We start from the raw sequence: 19165 nt of genomic DNA on the forward strand, positions 1-19165 counted from the left end.
GGAGGAGCTGGAGGGCGTTGCTGGGGAGAGGGACATCTGTAGTGCCCTACTTAGCTTGCTGTCACCATGACCAGACCCCGGAAAAGCGGATAATAATGAATGAATGAATGAATGAATGAATGAATGAATGAATGAATGAATGAATGAATATTTACCTAGATGGTTTTTTGACCTCTAAACCCAGCCACTGAGGATGCACAAGCCAGTGCATTCTTAGTGCCGGTCCCAAGCCCTGATAAATGGGGAGGGTTGCATCAGGAAGGGCATCCGGCATAAAATCTTTGCCAAATCAAATATGCAGATCATAAATAAGATTTCCATACTGGATCAATCGAGGCCCGGATTACCAACGACCATCACCAGTACTGTTAACCAGCAGGGTGCCGGTGGAAACTATGCTACTGTTGGGCGAAGGAGAAGGAGAGGGGGGAAGGCATGTCCAGAGGCAGTGAGAGAGGAGGAAAGGTAGCAGTGTGGAGGTGAGAGTCGGAACTTTGAATGTTGGCAGTATGACTGGTAAAGGGAGAGAGCTGGCTGATATGATGGAAAGAAGAGAGGTAGGCATACTATGTGTGCAAGAGACCAGGTGGAAGGGGAGTAAGGCCAGGAGTATCGGAAGTGGGTTCAAACTCTTCTACCATGGTGCGAATGGGAGGAGAAATGGGGTAGGAGTAATTCTGAGGGAAGAGTATGTCAAGAGTGTGCTGGAGGTGAAGAGAGTGTCAGATAGAGTGATGAGTATGAAGCTGGAAATCGGAGGTGTTTTGCTGAATGTTATCAGTGCATATGCCCTGCAAGTTGGGTGTGAGATGAAAGAGAAAGAAGAATTCTGGAGTGAGCTGGATGACGTGGTACAGAGGGTACCCAAGGAGGAGAGAGTGGTGATTGGAGCAGACATCAATGGGCATGTTGGTGAAGGGAACAGAGGTGATGAGGGGGTGATGGGTAGGTATGGTGTCAAGGAGAGAGAAGGACAGATGGTGGTGGATTTTGCGAAAAGGATGGAAATGGCTGTGGTGAATACATATTTCAAGAAGAGGGAGGAACACAGGGTGACATACAAGAGTGGAGGAAAGTGCACACAGGTGGACTATATCTTATGTAGAAGGCGCCATCTAAAAGGGATTGGAGACTGCACGGTGGTGACAGGGGAGAACGTAGCTAGGCAGCATCGGATGGTGGTCTGTAGGATGACTTTGGAGACCAAGAAGAGGAAGCGAGTGAAGACACAGCCGAAGATCAAATGGTGGAAGTTGAAGAACGAAGACTGTTGTGTGGAGTTCAGGGAGGAGTTAAGACAGGCACTGGGTGGTAGTGACGAGTTGCCGGATGGCTGGGCAACCACTGCAGAAATAGTGAGGGAGACAGCTAGGAAGGTATTTGGTGTGTCCTCAGGACAGAGGAAGGAAGGCAAGGGGACTTGGTGGTGGAATGAGGAGTACAGCAAATTGTACAGAGGAATAGGTTGGCAAAGAAGAAGTGGGATAGTCAGAGAGATGAAGAAAGTAGACAGGAGTACAAAGAGATGCAGTGTAAAGCAAAGAGAGAGGTGGAAAAGGCAAAGGAAAAGGCGTATGGTGAGTTGTCTGACAGGTTAGACACTAAGGAAGGAGAAAAGGACTTGTACCGATTGGCTAAACAGGGGGCCCGAGCTAGTGTAGGATGTGCAGCAAGTTAGTGCGATCAAGGATAGAGATGGAAATGTGCTGACAAGCGCGGAGAGCGTACTGAGAAGGTGGGAGGAGTACTTTGAGGGGCTGATGAATGAAGAAAATGAGAGAGAGAAGGTTGGATGATGTAGGCATAGTGAATCAGGAAGTTCAGCGGATTAGCAAGGAGGAAGTGAGGGCAGTTGTGAAGAGGATGAAGAGTGGAAAGGCAGTTGGTCCTGATGATATACTTGTGGAGGCATGGAGATGTTTAGGAGAGATGGCAGTGGGGATTTTAAATAGATTGTTTAACACAATCTTGGAAAGTGAGAGGATGCCTGAGGAGTGGAGAAGAAACATACTGTTACCGATTTTCAAGAACAAGGGCGATGTGCAGAACTGTGGCAACTACAGAGGTATAAAGTTGATCAGCCACAGCACGAAGATATGGGAAAGAGTAATAGAAGCTAGGTTAAGAGGAGAGGTGACTATTAGCGAGCAGCAGTATGATTTCATGCCACGAAAGAGCACCACAGACACGATGTTTGCTTTGAGAATTTTGATTGAGAAATATACAGAAGGCCAGAAGGAGTTGCATTGTGTCTTTGTAGATTTAGAGAACGCATATGACAGAGTGCCGAGAGAGGAGGTGTGGTATTTTATGAGGAAGTCAGGAGTTGCAGAGAAGTATGTAGGAGTGGTGCAGGATATGTATGAGGGAAGTGTGACAATGGTGAGGTGTGCGGTTGGAACGACAGATGGGTTCAAGGTGGAGATGGGATTAAATCAGGGATAGGCTCTGAGCCCTTTCTTGTTTGCAATGGTGATGGACAGGTTGACAGACAAGATCAGGCAGGAGTCTCCATGGACGATGATGTTCGCGGATGACATTGTGATCTGTAGCAAGAGTAGGGTGCAGGTTGAGGAGAGATGGAGGTATGCACTGGAGAGAAGAGGAATGAAAGTCAGTAGGAGGAAGACAGAATACCTATGCGTGAATGAGAGGGAGTACAGTGGAATGGTCAGGATGCAAGAAGTGGAGGTGACGAAGGCATATGAGTTTAAATACTTGGGGTCAACTGTCCAAAGTAATGGGGAGTGCAGAAGAGAGGTGAAGAAGAGATTGCAGGCAGGGTGGAGCAGGTGGAGAAGAGTGTCAGGAGTGATTTGCGACAGAAGGGTACCAGCAAGAGTTAAAGGGAAGGTTTACAAGATGGTTGTGAGACCAGCTATGTTATATGGTTTGGAGACAGTGGCACTGACGAAAAGACAGGAGGTGGAGCTGGAGGTGGTAGAGTTGAATATGCTAAGATTTTCACTGGGAGTGATGAAGAAGGACAGGATTAGGAACGATTATATTAGAGGGGCCGCTCAAGTTGGACGGTTTGGAGACAAGCAAGAAAGGCAAGATTGAGATGGCTTGGACATGTGTGGAGGAGAGATGCTGGGTATATTGGCAGAAGGATATGGAACTGCCAGGAAAGAGGAAAAGAGGAAGGCCAAAGAGGAGGTTTATGGATGTGGTGAGGGAAGACATGCAGGTGGCTGATGTAACAGAGGAAGATGCAGAAGACAGGAAGAAATGGAAACAGATGATCCACTGTGGCGACCCCTAACAGGAGCAGCGGAAAGTAGTCGTAGTAGTTTTGTGACCTCTTAAAATGTAAGATCCCTACTCAACATCTGCTTTTTGGAAGATAAACAGTGTATAGCCTGCTCATGGATGCAAGAAACAACCTGTGTAATTTCACAACGGCTGAAAGATGTAACTTTTTACTTTGCTTTAGTAAAGATAAGTGACATCACAAAGAATAAGCTTGTCAAGTTTGGGGGCATTTGGAACATCTTCCACAACTTCCTGGAGAATCATATTATTGCAGTAGATGGATGGAATGTTGAACTGTATTGAACTGATTGCCATCTAGGGCTGTATCCCCCCCTTTTTTTCTTTCCTTTTTCTTTTTTTCCATCAACAATAATTATTTGAATTTATTAATTATTGTTTGTTCATCATTATTTGTGCTGTATTTCTGTGCACATATATACCTTGTTCTGTGTTCCTTTTTCTAAAACACAATAATTTAACAAAGAAATGTAAAAAAAAGAAAGAAAAAAGAATGGCTTTCATCCATTTTTTCAAATGAACTCTTCACATATGATACGTGAAAGGTAATATTTCCATTTATTTTACACTGGTATTAATTTCACCCCGTTTCTAGTGTTTCATCCCTCTGCCATCTGAGTCCAGTATATGTGGGTACGCATGGATCAGAGTGTACATGGAGGACCACACATTCTCCTTTCAAGTTTGATTTTTATAAATCCCAAAGTTTGCTTAGAAAGTGGCATACGCCTTCTTTTGTGCGTACACAACGTTTATAAGTGATGATTGAGTCTGTGCCTCAGGTTTCATTAACTGAATGTGGGTCCCCTGTACAACAGGTGTATTATACTGAAATCTGGACCATTTTATTATTATCATTATTACCACTAACCACTAACTACTGTGGCGCAGTGGTTAGCACTGTCGCCTCACAGCAAGAAGGTCCTGGGTTCGAACTCAGGGTTGTCCAACCTTGAGGTCATCCCAGGTCGTCCTCTGTGTGGAGTTTGCATGTTCTCCCTGTGTCTGCAGTGGGTTTTCTCCGGGTGCTCTGGTTTCCCCCACCATCAAAAAGACATGCATGTTAGGGTTAATACTCCTGCTTGTGCCCTTGACAGAGGCATGGCAAGACGAACTGCAGTTGGTCCCCGGGCGCTGCATGGCAGCTGCCCACTGCTCCCATAGCTACACAGCTAGGATGGGTTAAATGCAGAGCATAATTTCCCTACGGGGGTCAATAAACTATATCAAAATAAAAAAACCAAAAAAAAAACCAAAACATATTATTATTATCCATCCATCCATTATCCAAACTGCTTATCCTGCGCTCAGGTTGGCAGGGATGCTGGAGCCTATCCCAGCAGTCACTGGGCGGTATTCTTATTATTATTATTATTATTATTATACACTACAACAGACAACCCAACTAATTAGGCTCCTTCTAAAAGTAACTTTGTGTACCTAATTTAATTGATGTTTGCCAAAGTGAAAGGGGTTGAATACTTTGGCAAAGTGAATATTCCAGTTTTGGTTTTCTTAAAAAAATATTTTATGGTGTAAAACTCGTATTACTTAATGGTATGGTAATTCATTAAACATTTTATTATTGTTATTATTTATTATACATTAAAACATCATATACATGAATAGCCCTGTGATGGCCTGGCGGCCTGTCCAGGGTGTCTCCTCGCCTCCTGCCCAATGACTGCTGGGATAGGCTCCAGCATCCCGCGACCCTGAGAGCAGGATAAGCGGTTTGGATAATGGATGGATGGATATACATAAATATTAATGTATTAATTGTTACGAAATGAAAAGTGATTTAGCGGGGGGGGGGGGTCTAACAAGGTACGCATGTCACATTCCCATTAGGAGCTGAGCTTCCCTAAATGTCAGATCCTAGAATCGCCCCTGATATAATGTATATTATTTTATATCATATTATTGTTTAACTTTGTTGAGGATGTCAAGTGGATAGGAATGATACTGCATATCCATATGCTATCAACTACCTTGTGTTTTTTAGGGTCATTTCCTGAATTAAATGTGAACGCCACAGTGTCCTCAGCATTAATCTCCTATTATAATTTTATTATTTGATATTATTATTTTATAAATTATAATCTTATTTGTTATAATATCAACTTTCCTTTTTGTGGCACATTATATTATCAATGTCTAACTAATAATCTATGATCATGACTCACTAAAGGCTGCCATCACCTCCCTTTCTGTTTAACGGAAAAGCTCTGAGACCACCTGTTTCTACATTGGTGCATAGCAAAATTTCCTAATTTCATTTCATGGCAGACAGACATCATCAGTCCATCAGTCTTCCAACTCCTCATTATAGTTTCCACTGTTGCTCAAAACTTAAATGAACCCCAAACTGTTTGGTGATATTTGCATGTGTCTACTTTGCTGACTGTTTTCAAAAATGCCATTCGAATTCCCTCAGCGCGTGAAAAAAAAAGATTTATCCACATTCTACTCTGTGTGCAAATATCGTGTGTGTGTGTGTGTGTGTGTTTGTGTGTGTGTGTGTGAACCCATGCATGTGCAGTGGATGTGAATGGCGGTATCTTTTACCTCAGCAGTCACAGTTTTTTCCATAAAGAAGTGGAAGGATACATATTGTAAACAATGCTCCCCTCCCCATAAATGCATAAATAAATAAGAGGAAGTTTTAGCTTTGAACAATTGATATTTAGAAAAAAAATGCAAAACTAGCACTAATTCACACATAATTATGATCAACCATGAGAGCAACAAGATTTTTGTTCTGCGGTGATTGGGAAACCTCAAGTGTGGCAACATCTATGATGCTTTGAAGGTGAAGACTCTCCAGAAACTTGTTTTTTTTCTTAAATTAATGTTTCTGCAGTTGAGCGTATGTGTGGCGTGGCGGTCTATTCCACTGCCTATCAACATGGGAAACGCCAGTTCGAATCCACACGTTACGTCTGGCTTGTTCGGGCATTCCTACAGACACAGTTGGCCGTGTCTGTGGGTGGGAAGCCGGATGTGGGTATGTGTCCTGGTCGCTGCACTAGCGCCTCCTCTGGTCGGTTCGGGGGGCAGGGGGAACTGGGGGGAATAGCGTGATCCTCCCATGCGCTACGTCCCCCTGGCGACACTCCTCACTGTCAGGTGAAAAGAAGCAGCTGGCGACTCCACATGTATCGGAGGAGGCATGTGGTAGTTTGCAGTACTCCCCGGATTGGCAGAGGGGGTAGAACAGCGACCGGCACAGCTCGAAAGAGTGGAGTAGTTGGTCGGATACAATTGGGGAGAAAAACCGGGAACCCCCCCAAGAAAAAATAAAAAAGTTTCTGCTGTTCTGGGCTGAGTCCAGGCTAACAGAAAGTCTATCCTGGAATAAGTACACTGCCTACAGCACCAATATCATTTTCCTCCGTACCAGTTTCAACAGTAGTCAAACTCTCCTGGGGCCTCACCATCTCTCGTCCATCAGTTACATGTGGTAATGACATCACAACACAGCCCTCGGTCATTAGAATAGCAACCAAAGGAATTGAATCAAGTGCAACTGGACTTGGTTATATATCCGTGAAGACGTTTCGCCTCTCATCCAAGAGGCTTCCTCAGTTCATGCCTTTCTGACTAGACCAAGCTAGTCTGACTGGCTGGTGATGAAACTCAGATATTTATCCTCTTTGGAGTCGTTATCAGAGCTATTGATGATGAGTTTCATCACCAGCCAGTCAGACTAGCTTGGTCTAGTCAGAATGGCACGAACTGATGATGCCTCTTGGATGAGAGGTGAAACGTCTTCACGGATATATAACCAAGTCCAGTTGCACTTGATTCAATTCCTTTGGATAACTATGACCTGGATGAATGAGAACATTCAGATACATAGGATAGCAACGTTTCCTGCACAAACAACGTGTGTTTCCTGTGTGTGTATTTTCCATCCCTGACTGTTCTGTGTCATTACTGGTTAGCTATTTCTATTGGTGACATCAGAAAGACCGGTTTGCATCGAAAGAGCTTGTACTAAAACACGTAATTGTGGTGGTGGGAAAGTGGCGAGGAAGTATAAAGCAGCCCCATCACTGTGACCCAATAAATTATATCCGACTCTTAAATATGCTAATTCGTATCAAATGCAAAAATCTACTCTCTTTTTAACAAACACTGTCAATAAATCTAACCATTTTGTATATACTCTACGGTACATTGTACGTATACTGGTACGCTCTGTCATGTCCATCTACCTCAGGCATGTATACGTAAGTAACTTGCTAACACCTATTTCAGCATCTCTGATATATTCTTTGTGCCATTACACTTTATCACCTCTTATTTCGCCTGTATAAGTCAATCCTTGTGTATACATCTGAAGATTGTTGTATTGTTTTGTTGTTATTCCATGTTAAGTACACTGAGAACAATGAAACCAGAGTCAAATTCCATGTATATGCAAACCTACATGGCCAATAAACATGATTCTGATATTGTTGCTGAACATCAATGTCCTCACTAGCATCAAATCTCTTGTCCTTTGGTTACTTTGCTCCAAGTACAATCTCAACATCAAATCAAACTCCGAAACTTATAGGGTCAAGTGTAGCTTTCAACTCGTAAGAAATTAAGCAAGCCTGGGTAGCCAGCAATAACATACCCGAAAAACCCCTTGAGCCGATTTAAAACCACCACTTACAGGGTATGAAAGCCCGCCCTGGAACAAGGCCTCATGCTGTTCTGATGGTGGCTGATGATGTGCACACTGAAATCAAGTTCAGATGCACGGCGTGGGAGTCGCTTGCAGCTCCTTGGAAGCTCATGTTGTTGTTTGCTGCGAAACCCCGCCTCAAATGAGCAGGAGGGGATAAGACATGCCACTTACTTCACGTTTGAAGTAACGCAAAAACTAGTTGCAAGTGAATACAGGCAGCTCCATCCACAGCGCTAACTTGATCTCACTCCTGTGCAACGCTATGCTAAAATGTCAGGCTGACTTGAGAGCCATTCCTGGGCCTGGCTTTCAAACTTGCTGAGTGTGTGCTGCAGCTACACCGCAGACTGACGTTCAGCTGGATCGAACCCTGACAGCTCTGAGCCTTTGTAAGCTGGAGCCCTTTTTTCCACAGCATCAGGTTGGAGGTTCAGGATGATTGATTGCGAGGTTGTGAAACACTGAGCTCACAAGTTAGTATGGTGTTCGGTTTTTCCTTCATTTGTAATTCAGTGGCCCGAGCGGTTGCCATGGTGTTATTGTCAGTACAGGCATCGTGTGTAGCAACTTCCACGTGGATCCAAATACTTTGTAAAACACTGGACGCTCCAACACTACACTGGAGATAGATGCTTAGTCTAAAGAGCATCAACTGCATGCAACTTGAGCTTATTCCTTCATACTACTAGAAATACCCATCTGCACAACACATACTGCTAGAAATATTTCTCTGCAGAACGTATTTATTCATGCTGACACCAGCAACTTAAAAATAAACTTAAGATTTATTGGACAACTTTATACACACATTTTAGTCATGTTGGAAAAAGGCTGAAAATGTTGGGACTTGGAAGTGCCCGCCTGTGAGACTGGCTGGCCATTTACACGGGGGAGCCCTACAAAATACTCCCTAGCACCATCTCATTCACCCCCTCATCGTATCAAGCCCCCACCCAACCACCCCCACCCCCCGCCGTCGGTCGCTCTGCAGCTCTCAACAGATGGTGGGAAAGCCAAAGGGAAATCCCTGCAGACATCGAGTTCTTTTGAAGCCATGCTACGTACATGCAGCTGCCAGCGGAGGCTAAAATAGGCCTGCCTTTTGCAGCACTGTTTACATTAGTGTCGTCACTGGAAACAACATACACTCATGTATTGTAAAAAACACAATAAAACCAAACAAAGTCATGTGCACACACCAGATTGTATTTGGTCCCTTAGACAAACTGTGAGGTGAGCTGAGTAAGCAGACAGCGTCCATTTTGCTCCCACCTGTCATGAAGATTACTGCAGTCAAATTCACTACAGGCAACTTATTCTTATACTTATCCAGACATACATTTGGCAATTTACCAGTACGCTGGTACAAACAAGAGACAGGCAGTCACAAATACATTGGGCAGCTATGATATGACAAATTATGAACACTGGGTCTCACTCTACTGACTTTCTTTTTTTTCTACCCCTTTTTCTTCCCAATTGCATCTGGCCAATTACCCCACTCTTCCGATCCGTCTCGGTCACTGCTCCACCCCCTTTGCCAATCCGGGGAGGGCTACAGACTACCACATGCCTCTTAAAATACATGTGGCATTGCCAGCTGGTTCTTTTCACCCGACAGTGAGGAGTTTCGCCAGGGGGACGACATACATATAGACATAGCGTGTGGGAGGATCACTATTCCCTTCCCCCCGAACAGGTGCCTCGACCAATAAGAGGAGGTGCTAGTGCAGCGACCAGGACGCATACCCACATCCAACTTCCCACCCGCAGACACGACCAATTGTGTCCGTAGAGACACCCAACCAAGCCGGAGGTAACACGGGGATTCGAACCGGTGATCCCCATGTTGGTAGGCAACGGAATAGACCGCTATGCTACCTGGATGCCCACTCTACTGACTTTCTGCGACCATAGATAAACTACACATTAATGCAATAACCCCAGAGATGCCAGGAAGCTTTTAGTCTGTCAAACAACCTAGACTTCTTTTTGATCAGCAAAACTTGGCTAGGGTGACTCTGCTCCTTTGGCTGAAGCATCTCCTAATTACTCATTATTTTAGCAGCCCCAGTTATCCAGCCATGGCAGTGGCCTGGCAGTTATTCATCAAGATGATTTTAAGTGTGCACCTATCTTTCTTAGCAACTTCACCACCGAAGACCCCACAACCACCACCACCCAAACAGAAAAGTGGATTTATTCAAGAACTCTGTGGGCTGTTTTTGATCATTATGCCTTTCTGCGACAAGCGCACTTAACATTTGTGTTTATTGTCCCTCCCATCCTCTCATATGCGGCACGGTGGCCCAGTGGTTAGCGCTATCACCTCACAGCAAGAAGTTCCTGGGTTTGAACCACAGGGTTGTCCAACCTTGGGGGTCATCCCAGGTCGTCCTCTGTGTGGAGTTTGCATGTTCGCCCCATGTCTGCGGTGGGTTTTCTCCGGGTGCTCCGGTTTCCCCGACCATTAAAAGAAACATGCATGTTATTGTTTATACTCCAGTCTGTGCCCCTGACCAAGGCAATGGGAAAAGAACTGGAGTTGGTCCCCGGGCGCTGCATGAAGGCGGTAGCCCACTGCTGCTAGCTACACAGATCACAGCTAGGACGGGTTAATTTGCAGTAACTGAGTTTCCCCAAGGGGATTAATAAAGAAAACGTATCTATAGTTTTATAAACCTTCCATGAACCATTTAATGCTATTCAAACTATTAACAGGTCTACCCACACCAAGGGACACACACTTAGCCTTCATTCATCCCTTGCTTTTACCATGCATGAGTTTGATAGGGGGAATGTTTTGGTGACTCATGATGAAGCTGTTGTTTTGCAGTTGTGTTGCCTGTGTTCGGCCCTGAGCCAACAGTCGCCCCCCTGCTTGCCTATCCTGGATTCAGTCAAAATAAGATTTTGCGAGGCATTCTCTGCAGTAACTTATTAGATTTCTATCTGATCCACAATCAAATATCACCGTTGAGGTGGTTCATGATCTGCCATGCCATGCTTGACTCAGTTGCTCATTTTTTAAGTTGGAAAAATGAAACTCATTACTTTGCCTTGGCTCAGTGAACATACACGGTCTGTTATGCTAGGGGACGAGGCAGGAAAGCTGAAAGGAAATGAAAGCTGAACGAACCTCAAACCTCATTTGAGAATCTAAAGGTACCTCATGTCTAAATAACAAAAAGCTGTCAAAGAGGCTTGAGCGTATTGTTTCTCATTTGAACTCATTTCAAAGAACTCCTAAGGCTTCGTTTAAGGTCAGCAACTCCTTCCTTCAAACGTCATTCAGAGGCCACCCCTGAAAAGGGCGAGCTTTTCAGCTAATGCATAGAAAAGATGGAGGATATCAGGGTACCCTTTCGGGTTCACACCTAAAACTGCCTTCGTCACTCGTGATCATTTTGGTGGGAGCACAGGTTAAAATGGCCGTACGCCGTGGTGCTGCGAGAACTTTAAAATCCTGCAGTCTGGCTTAAGAGCTCACCAAAGCCATGGGAGCGCTTCTCCTGCTGCAGATGCTGGCATCTGCCCCATCCAAAGGTCTTCTGGATCTCAGTGTTGTGTTTGATACGGTGGATAATACTGCTCTAATGAATCACACTCACTCACAACATCGCACTCTATTGATTCAGCTCATTCCACTCTGGTGGAGCGTTTTCTGTTTATGTGGGAAATGCGTCATTGTCTTCAGCTCTTTTATGTGCAATGTTCCTCTAGGGTCGTTTTAGGCCCATTACTGTCTCAGTTTACATTGTTTCTCTTTGTCACATTATTCAGAAGCCTGATGAAGTATACCAGTAGTGGTATTACAGAAATTCTGAATATGGGTAATACATCCAAGTGCTGAATTTTGATGAAGGGTCACCATTGATCAGGGCTGGAGACACACAAGTACAACATAATATGAACGTCCCATAAAATGAATTTTAATAGATGCCCGTTGAAAGCAGAGCTCAGACCTGTGAAAGGAGGTCTTTCAGGGGCCAAGAGCAGAGCAATAATGAAACTATTGGCTTAAACACAATGGTATCTGGTGTCAAATGGCCAATGATTGACTCACCAGTATAGAAAGGAGAAGTTTTATTCGCCAATACAATTTTGCAAGTTTCGGAATTACTGTACATCAATAATTCCTAAAAAATAACTGCAAATAATACTATGTCAATACAGCCTTTGTTTAGCAGTGCTCATCTGTCGAGTTTAGGATGGAAAAAGAATGACACGATATTGGGTTTCTGCTACAAAGTACAAGGAAACATGCAGCTAAAAATAGCCGATACTATAAGCTTGCAAATCAGCTGGGGAAGGATAAAACAACAGCACTGTCTGGGTGTGATGGAGGAGGATGTGGTCACATACGAACACAGAGTGCTGCAGCTACAGCCAAGGGGATTTCCTTCACACCTCCCCACTAGAATTCCATGATTTCAACCACCATAACTTTCCCATAAGTCTAATAACCTCCCCTGTGGCCTGTGCAAAGGACTTCACACAGGACCCCCACCCCCACATTTCTCTTCGCGGCTGCGTCCAGCCAGCTCCGCTCTTGGCGGGGGGGTCACTTTGGAGGTGGATGGCGGTGGATGAGGTGACTCAAGCGTGGACAAAAATAACTTAGTTTGCTCATTGGCATGCTGAGACCCACTATGTGGGTCTGGGGGGGGTCCAAGGGAGGGAATAGCTGTTTTGTATAGTGTCACAGTAGATTGCAGAGCACACAGCGTTAACACATTGCTAAGTAGATAGCCATGCCCATACCCCACCCCCCCCCAAAAAAAGAGAGTAAGAAGTGAGAGCATGAAGTGAGGAACTTAAGCTGTTGAGATAATACCAGTAAAAAAAAAGCTGCAGTAAAATCAAATGGATACCGTAAGTGTTTTGTGCACATTAAAAGTGCACTGAGGGGCATCCGGGTAGCGTAGCGGTCTATTCCATCGCCTACCCTACCAACACGGGGATCGCCGGTGCGAATCCCAATGTTACCTTCGGCTTGGTCGGGCGCCCCTACAGACACAATTGGCTGTACGTGTCTACGGGTGGGAAGCCGGATGTGGATATGTGTCCTGGTCGCTGCACTAGTGTCTCCTCTGGTAGGTCGGGGCACCTGTTTGGGGCGGAGCGGGCACTGGGGGGAATAGCATGATCCTCCCACGTGCTATGTCCCCCTGGCGAAACTCCTCACTGTCAGGTGAAAAGAAGTGGCTGGTGACTCCACATGTATCGGAGGAAGCATGTGGTAGTCTGCAGCCTTCCCCAGATCAGCAGAGGGGGTGGGACAGCAACCGGGACAGCTTGGAAGAGTGAGGTAATTGGTCGGATACAACTAGGGAGAAAAATAGGGAAACCCCCCCCCCTCCAAAAAAAGTGCACTGAGACCTCAGCAAAAAAAGATAGTCAAATCAAAACACTGAAACAATAGATTAAATGGGCCAAAGACAGTGAAAAAAAGACTTTTTTTCCCAAATGTCTTTCTTTCTTCATCTGATGAGTTCATATAGTATGAACAAAGGATGCAAGGCTAATTAAATCAATTCTCTTATTTAGTTTTGGATACCTGAAGCATTAAAGAGCTCCATCTGCAGTAGTTTAGCAGAATGCTGAGCTGCGTTGTTCTTTGTGTAATACGACTGCAGTCCTGCAGCCCTGCTGACTCACAGGGAAAGCTTCAAACTTAATGTTGATTATAGGGCTCACACTGTACAAAATTGAAATGCATTTCACATCTAATTGACATCAACTGAAACCTGGTCTTAGCGTTTGGCACCTCGCAAGATATTGTGATGATGTCATCAGAAAAACTTTCATTGGACTCCGTGAGGTGTGAAAAAAGCTGGTAACACAAATTACTGTACCAGACTTTCCACCATCATTAAATAGTCCTCTGGCAACGCATGTTTACCGTGTTGAACCATGGCAAGAAAAAAATATTAAACTCTCACATCCTCTTTTTTTCAAGGTTCGGAAGACAATTTTAGTGCTGAACGTGAAATTTTATCGTTTAAAAAAAACAACTAACAAAACTGAATTATATAAGCCTTCATCACGTTTTTAGTATGTACCCACTTCTTGCCTCCTCTTTGGCCCTCCTGCACTCCTCAAACAACCAGTTGGGCTTAGTGGTGGGCATGCATTTCAGTGTCCCCAGATCAGGAATAACATTTTGTTCACTGGAAAAACAGGCACAAATAACACTGTAACCATGGCCTCGAACTTCAACACAAATGGACAGGAGGGCTGAGAAAACACAGCGCAGATCACGAGGGAGGCATCAAACTCCTGCCCTCGATACAAGTCCAGACTCAGAAGCCTTAAATCAGTTGTTCGAAAAAGAGAAAAGCATGATGCCTTTATTCTCTGGTATTGCAGGGCAGAACTGTGGTGTAACAAAACAAACAAGTGACAAAGCCACAGTAAACATGTCGTCCATCATGCACGATGCAGCGACTTCCTTTCGTTAATCCATGGCAAAGGAGTTATAGCCTGCCCCTCTTTTCCAACGTTTTATCCAAGCCAAAATGGAAAAATTGTTCAGCTTGAGGAGATACATGGACGGATCGAATTACTCGATTTTTTGGTGCGAGTCGAGGTGCAAGGGAGGTGGAGTTGTGCTTGTTCCAATCTGAGAGGAATCAGGCGACGTTTCACTGTCATGCCCTGCAGGGGGCGCTCTGACTAAATGCTAGGGCTCGAGTTTGACTGTACACAGTGAAAGGGTCCCCTTGAATAACTGGTACATATCTTAGACAATTTAGCCCTGTGGATATTCAGATAATGTCGGTGGACTGGTCACAAAAACACGATGCAAATTGGCAAAACAAATTAAGAGGGTGGAGCTTGATATGCTCCATTTTCAGATCAGCAAAATGCATTTATCAAATTTCAACCCTCCACTTGTGATGGTGAGAAAGTTGTGCTTCTTAACATATATCATCTGTACTCTGTGCTATGCATATTGCATGTAGTGTTCCTATTTTTCTTGATTTTTCTTTTCTTTCTCTTGCATTTTGCAGCACATTTGCTTTTTGCACTGTTTATGTCTTGCTGCTGCAAACTGACTGTCCATCCATTCACCCATTATACGCACTGCTTATCCTAAGTAGGGCCGCGGGATGCTGGAGCCTATCCCAGCAGTCATTGGGCAGCAGGCAGGGGAACTGACTGTCATTTCCCAGAAATAAATAACATCTATCTTATCTTATCTTAAAAGCAAAGTACATGACTGTGTTGCTACAAACCAATCCACCTCCCTTTTCACAATTTCAGAATCAAACAACCTTCATACAGAGAAAACGATCGTAATCACTTGCAGTGGTACATAACACACAACATATTGTGCATCAGGTTGTCCAGAATCTCCGTAAAAAGCAAGAATAAAAGCTACCTAATTTCCCCTCCCTTTGTCTGTCAGTCTGAATTGTTCCCTCCATTCATTGACTGTCATCTCCCAGGAATTGATATACTTCCTGCCTCTGCTATGGGAAACACGAAGTTACCCTGATTACAGACACTTCCTTCCTCCATCATTCACAGCCATGCCTGGAATGGATGTAGTATTTGCTCAGGCCCTGAAGCGGTACAATTCAGATTCCACACCCACATCACATGTGTATCACAGAGCGCTGAGGTCAAAGGTTCCTGGGAGAGTGATCCTACACCACCCAGGCAGACTACACAACACTGAGCTTCCCTGACTAAGATAATTACTCTGATATGACTGGGTGGGACTTGAAAACATGACTTTTGTTTCACTCTTTTCTAAATTGCTAGTCATCACAGGTCGTAGTTTTCTCAAGCTACAGATTATAACCAGGGGTTTTTGCTGAGAAACATGGGCCTGCTCGCAGGATGCGACCACGGGGTCCTCATCTGTTCTGCTGGCCGCTTTCTGCATTGGGATATTACTTTTTTCTTCTATAGCTATATTCAAAAATGAAGAATTGCATACTCATATGAACTAGTTGGGTGACTAAGGATACAAAAACATCTGATACAGTACAAAATGCCATGTCCATCTACCTCAGGCATGTATTTTTAATTAACCTGCTAACATTTATTTCAGCATCTCTGATATAGTCTCTGCAACATTGCACTTTATCACCTCTTATTTCGCCTATATACATCAATCCTTGTGTATATATCTGAAGATTGTTGTGTTGTAGTGTTGTTATTCTATGTTAAGTACACTGAGAGAGCCACGAAACCGGATGATTCTGAAATAACCAAAGAACCAAATTGAGCTGAGGCTTGATAATGACAAAATACTTAGATGAACTGAAAGCTCACTCAAGCTAGAAAAAAAGAAAATACCACAACAACAATAATAGTGTGACAAGCCTGTCAGGGGAAATGCTCATAATTCTCCTGAGAAAGAGCATTCACAGGGATTAAAGTTAAATTCCTGATGATTATGAAAGCAAACGTCCTTCCTGATAACTTAAGTACCAAACCCATGATTATCCATCGGAATCATGTTTATTGGCCATGTGGGTTTACACTAGGATTTGACCCCGGTTTCGTGGCTCTCTCAGTGTACGTAACATAGAATAACAACGCTACAACACAACAATCTTCAGACATACACAAGTGTAACGATCACGGATGTATAGACTCGCTAGCCCTTAGCTAACCAGTCGGACCCTTAAGTTGACTGGTTAGCGCAGTCGCCTGTGGTGCGGGCGACTCGGGTTCGCGCTCCGGCGGCGGTTCCCGGCTGTCCCCCTGAATTCGCTACATTTGGTGTCAGAAGTGGGATCGTGAGAAAGTGAGGCCATTGGAAGCGCGTGCGCCCACAGGCGTGAGTGGGTGGTGGTGTAATGACTAGACTCGCTGGCCTTTGGCAAACGAGTCGGACCCTTAAGTTGACTGGTTAGCGCAGTCGCCCGTGGTGCGGGAGACCCGGGTTTGCTTCCCGGCTGCGGCGGATTCACGGCTGTCCCCTGAACTCGCTAGTTTTACAGATTGCGTTATACAGGTGAAATAAGAGATGATACAGTGCAATGGTGCAAAGACTATATCCTCATGAACATCATGCATACTTTTTAATGATAGCTCTTTAAACAGTTAGCACGTAATATAAACTGTTTCAAGTTTCAAGTTAACAACGGTTGGCTGTCGTTGACTTCCCCTGGAGACATGACACGACGCACGTTGTTTCACATCTCCGACACCACTGATAAACGTGGATGAACAAGGCAGGTAGCAGCGAGTTTGATGAGGAATTGAAGTTACTGTGGCTAGCAGGCAGATATGCAGGAAAAAAACAATAAAATCAACCCAAAGGTCTGGGAAACTAGTAGTTACGTCTCCTTGAAGTGACAACTGAGCGTCTTGTTATTATTCCTTGCATATTTTCAACATAATCATAACCATTATCTTGCAATAAACACTACTGTATAATCGCCACATGCTGAGCAGATGCAAAGAGGTCAGGTGTGGCCGTAAGACATGTTTCTCTTGGCTAGGTTACATGCCAGGCATAACAAAAATAGTGTACAGCAGTGAACAAATAGTCCCATTAATGTTTCCATTGACTAAACCAAACAGAACGAGGGGGGGGGGGTGCTCCTCGGGAGGCAAAGTGAAGAAACCACTTCACAGGTCTGCTGATGCACGCAACCACAATACATTTGGGAGCATCATATGGGTCTGCATACTCAGACATGCTTGCTGATATAGTATGTAGTGTGCGGTTGTCACGTACACTAACTCTGCATACGACACAGCGTAGACACCCTACAAACTCACTTTACCTCACTTAATATACTAGTATGGGTAGTATGCGGATTAGGAAGCAGCCCAGGGTCCAACCCACCAATAGTAATTACCAAGTTATCAAACAGGACACTCGTCTGTGTGTGTGTGTGTCTGCACATCTTCAGGATTGTAGCTTTAACTGCACACTCGCTATCAGATAACAACCCTCAAGTGCTCAACGCTGTTTGACTTCCGAGGCGAAACGGCGGACTCCTTCGCTAAAACTGACCGCGTAGTTCGACTCAACAAGAGAACGAAGAGTCGCGATAGAGTAGCGACACTTGGATCAATCCGCCAGTGTGACAAGTCAACGCGTTACCTGCTGCTCCAGCGTTACTCACCTCGCTGTGTGCGCGTGTCGCCTACGTCACCGGCGGAGCGTTACATGATCACCCGCACCTGAACCGTTACCCGCGAATTTTCATTGTGTCACAGCTGATATGACTGACTTGCTGGACCAACTCCTCCACTGGAAGTCAAGTCATTGGTCTCGGAGAAAGGAAAGAAAAAAATGGCTGCTCGGTTGCCGGGCTGAAGCAATGATGTAATTTAAGTTAACCCTTAACGTAAGTAAGGTCGCTGTAGTTATTGATACGTCTCCCTACACGCCTGCTATTATGATACCGTTTCATCTGAACACGTTATCTTTGTTTGAGAACACGGCTCAGCTGGGAGCATGTTTAAAAAAAGGCCAATTTCACATGATAATGACGTTGCAGCCATGCAATGCCAATGCAAAACAATATATATTAGTGGGCAGTGATTTTTCTTATTTAGCACTGGATGAACAGAATTCAATAGATTCTCATTATCATTTAGACAATGCTGCCATCTAGTATAACGATTTTTTTTTTAGTAGCCAAACACCTGAAAGCAATGGATTTTACATTCACAGGATCACCAACATTGCAGATATGCAAGTTGGTATCTGAATAAATGCTTTAGGAGATGCACACTTGCAGAATGAAATTTTCTCACATTTATTTCTCTTTTAAACACGCCCCCCCTTCTGAAACAACTCAGCAATTAAACTCTCTCAAATGATCATTGCAGCACCTGAGGTTTGTTTACTGGGCATCTCAAACAGTGAAATGTATGTTCTTTCATTTTTACAGGAAAAAACCCAAACATTTAGACAATTACATTTAAACATACAACTAGTTTCAGTTTGGAATATTTAGTTATTTTAGTAGATTTTCATACATGTATCTCATTTTGCTTGTCTTGTTTTCTCTGTAAGTGTCCGTGTACATGAAAATTTGAACCGTTCTTATTCAAAATAATGACGATGATAATAATAATATTATAATGCGTTATTATAATTTTCCTATGATTATAATAGTAATAATTGAATAGTTTATTACTAATAAAAAAAATCCTGCTGTAAGTCTAATAATGGACACAGGGGGGCGGTAAAGCCCTCGCCATTGGAGTTCGTCAGATAGCTGCAGG

The 19165-nt window shown here is 44.1% G+C and overlaps 1 protein-coding gene across 2 annotated transcripts in view; it reads right to left on the reverse strand.

Annotated features, from left to right (window-relative positions):
* Positions 1–18168, reverse strand: part of mrtfbb (myocardin related transcription factor Bb) — a 63426-nt gene extending 45258 nt beyond the window's left edge. For both annotated transcript variants that reach the window (XM_056287579.1, XM_056287577.1), the window contains exon 1: positions 18055–18168. The gene's annotated coding sequence lies outside the window, so the exon portion shown is untranslated. The remainder of the gene's footprint in view (positions 1–18054) is intronic.
* Between the last annotated feature and the right edge of the window lie 997 nt (positions 18169–19165).

The sequence above is a fragment of the Lampris incognitus genome, chromosome 10 (genome assembly GCF_029633865.1).
Source record: "Lampris incognitus isolate fLamInc1 chromosome 10, fLamInc1.hap2, whole genome shotgun sequence".
In the NCBI taxonomy this organism is placed as follows: domain Eukaryota; kingdom Metazoa; phylum Chordata; class Actinopteri; order Lampriformes; family Lampridae; genus Lampris; species Lampris incognitus.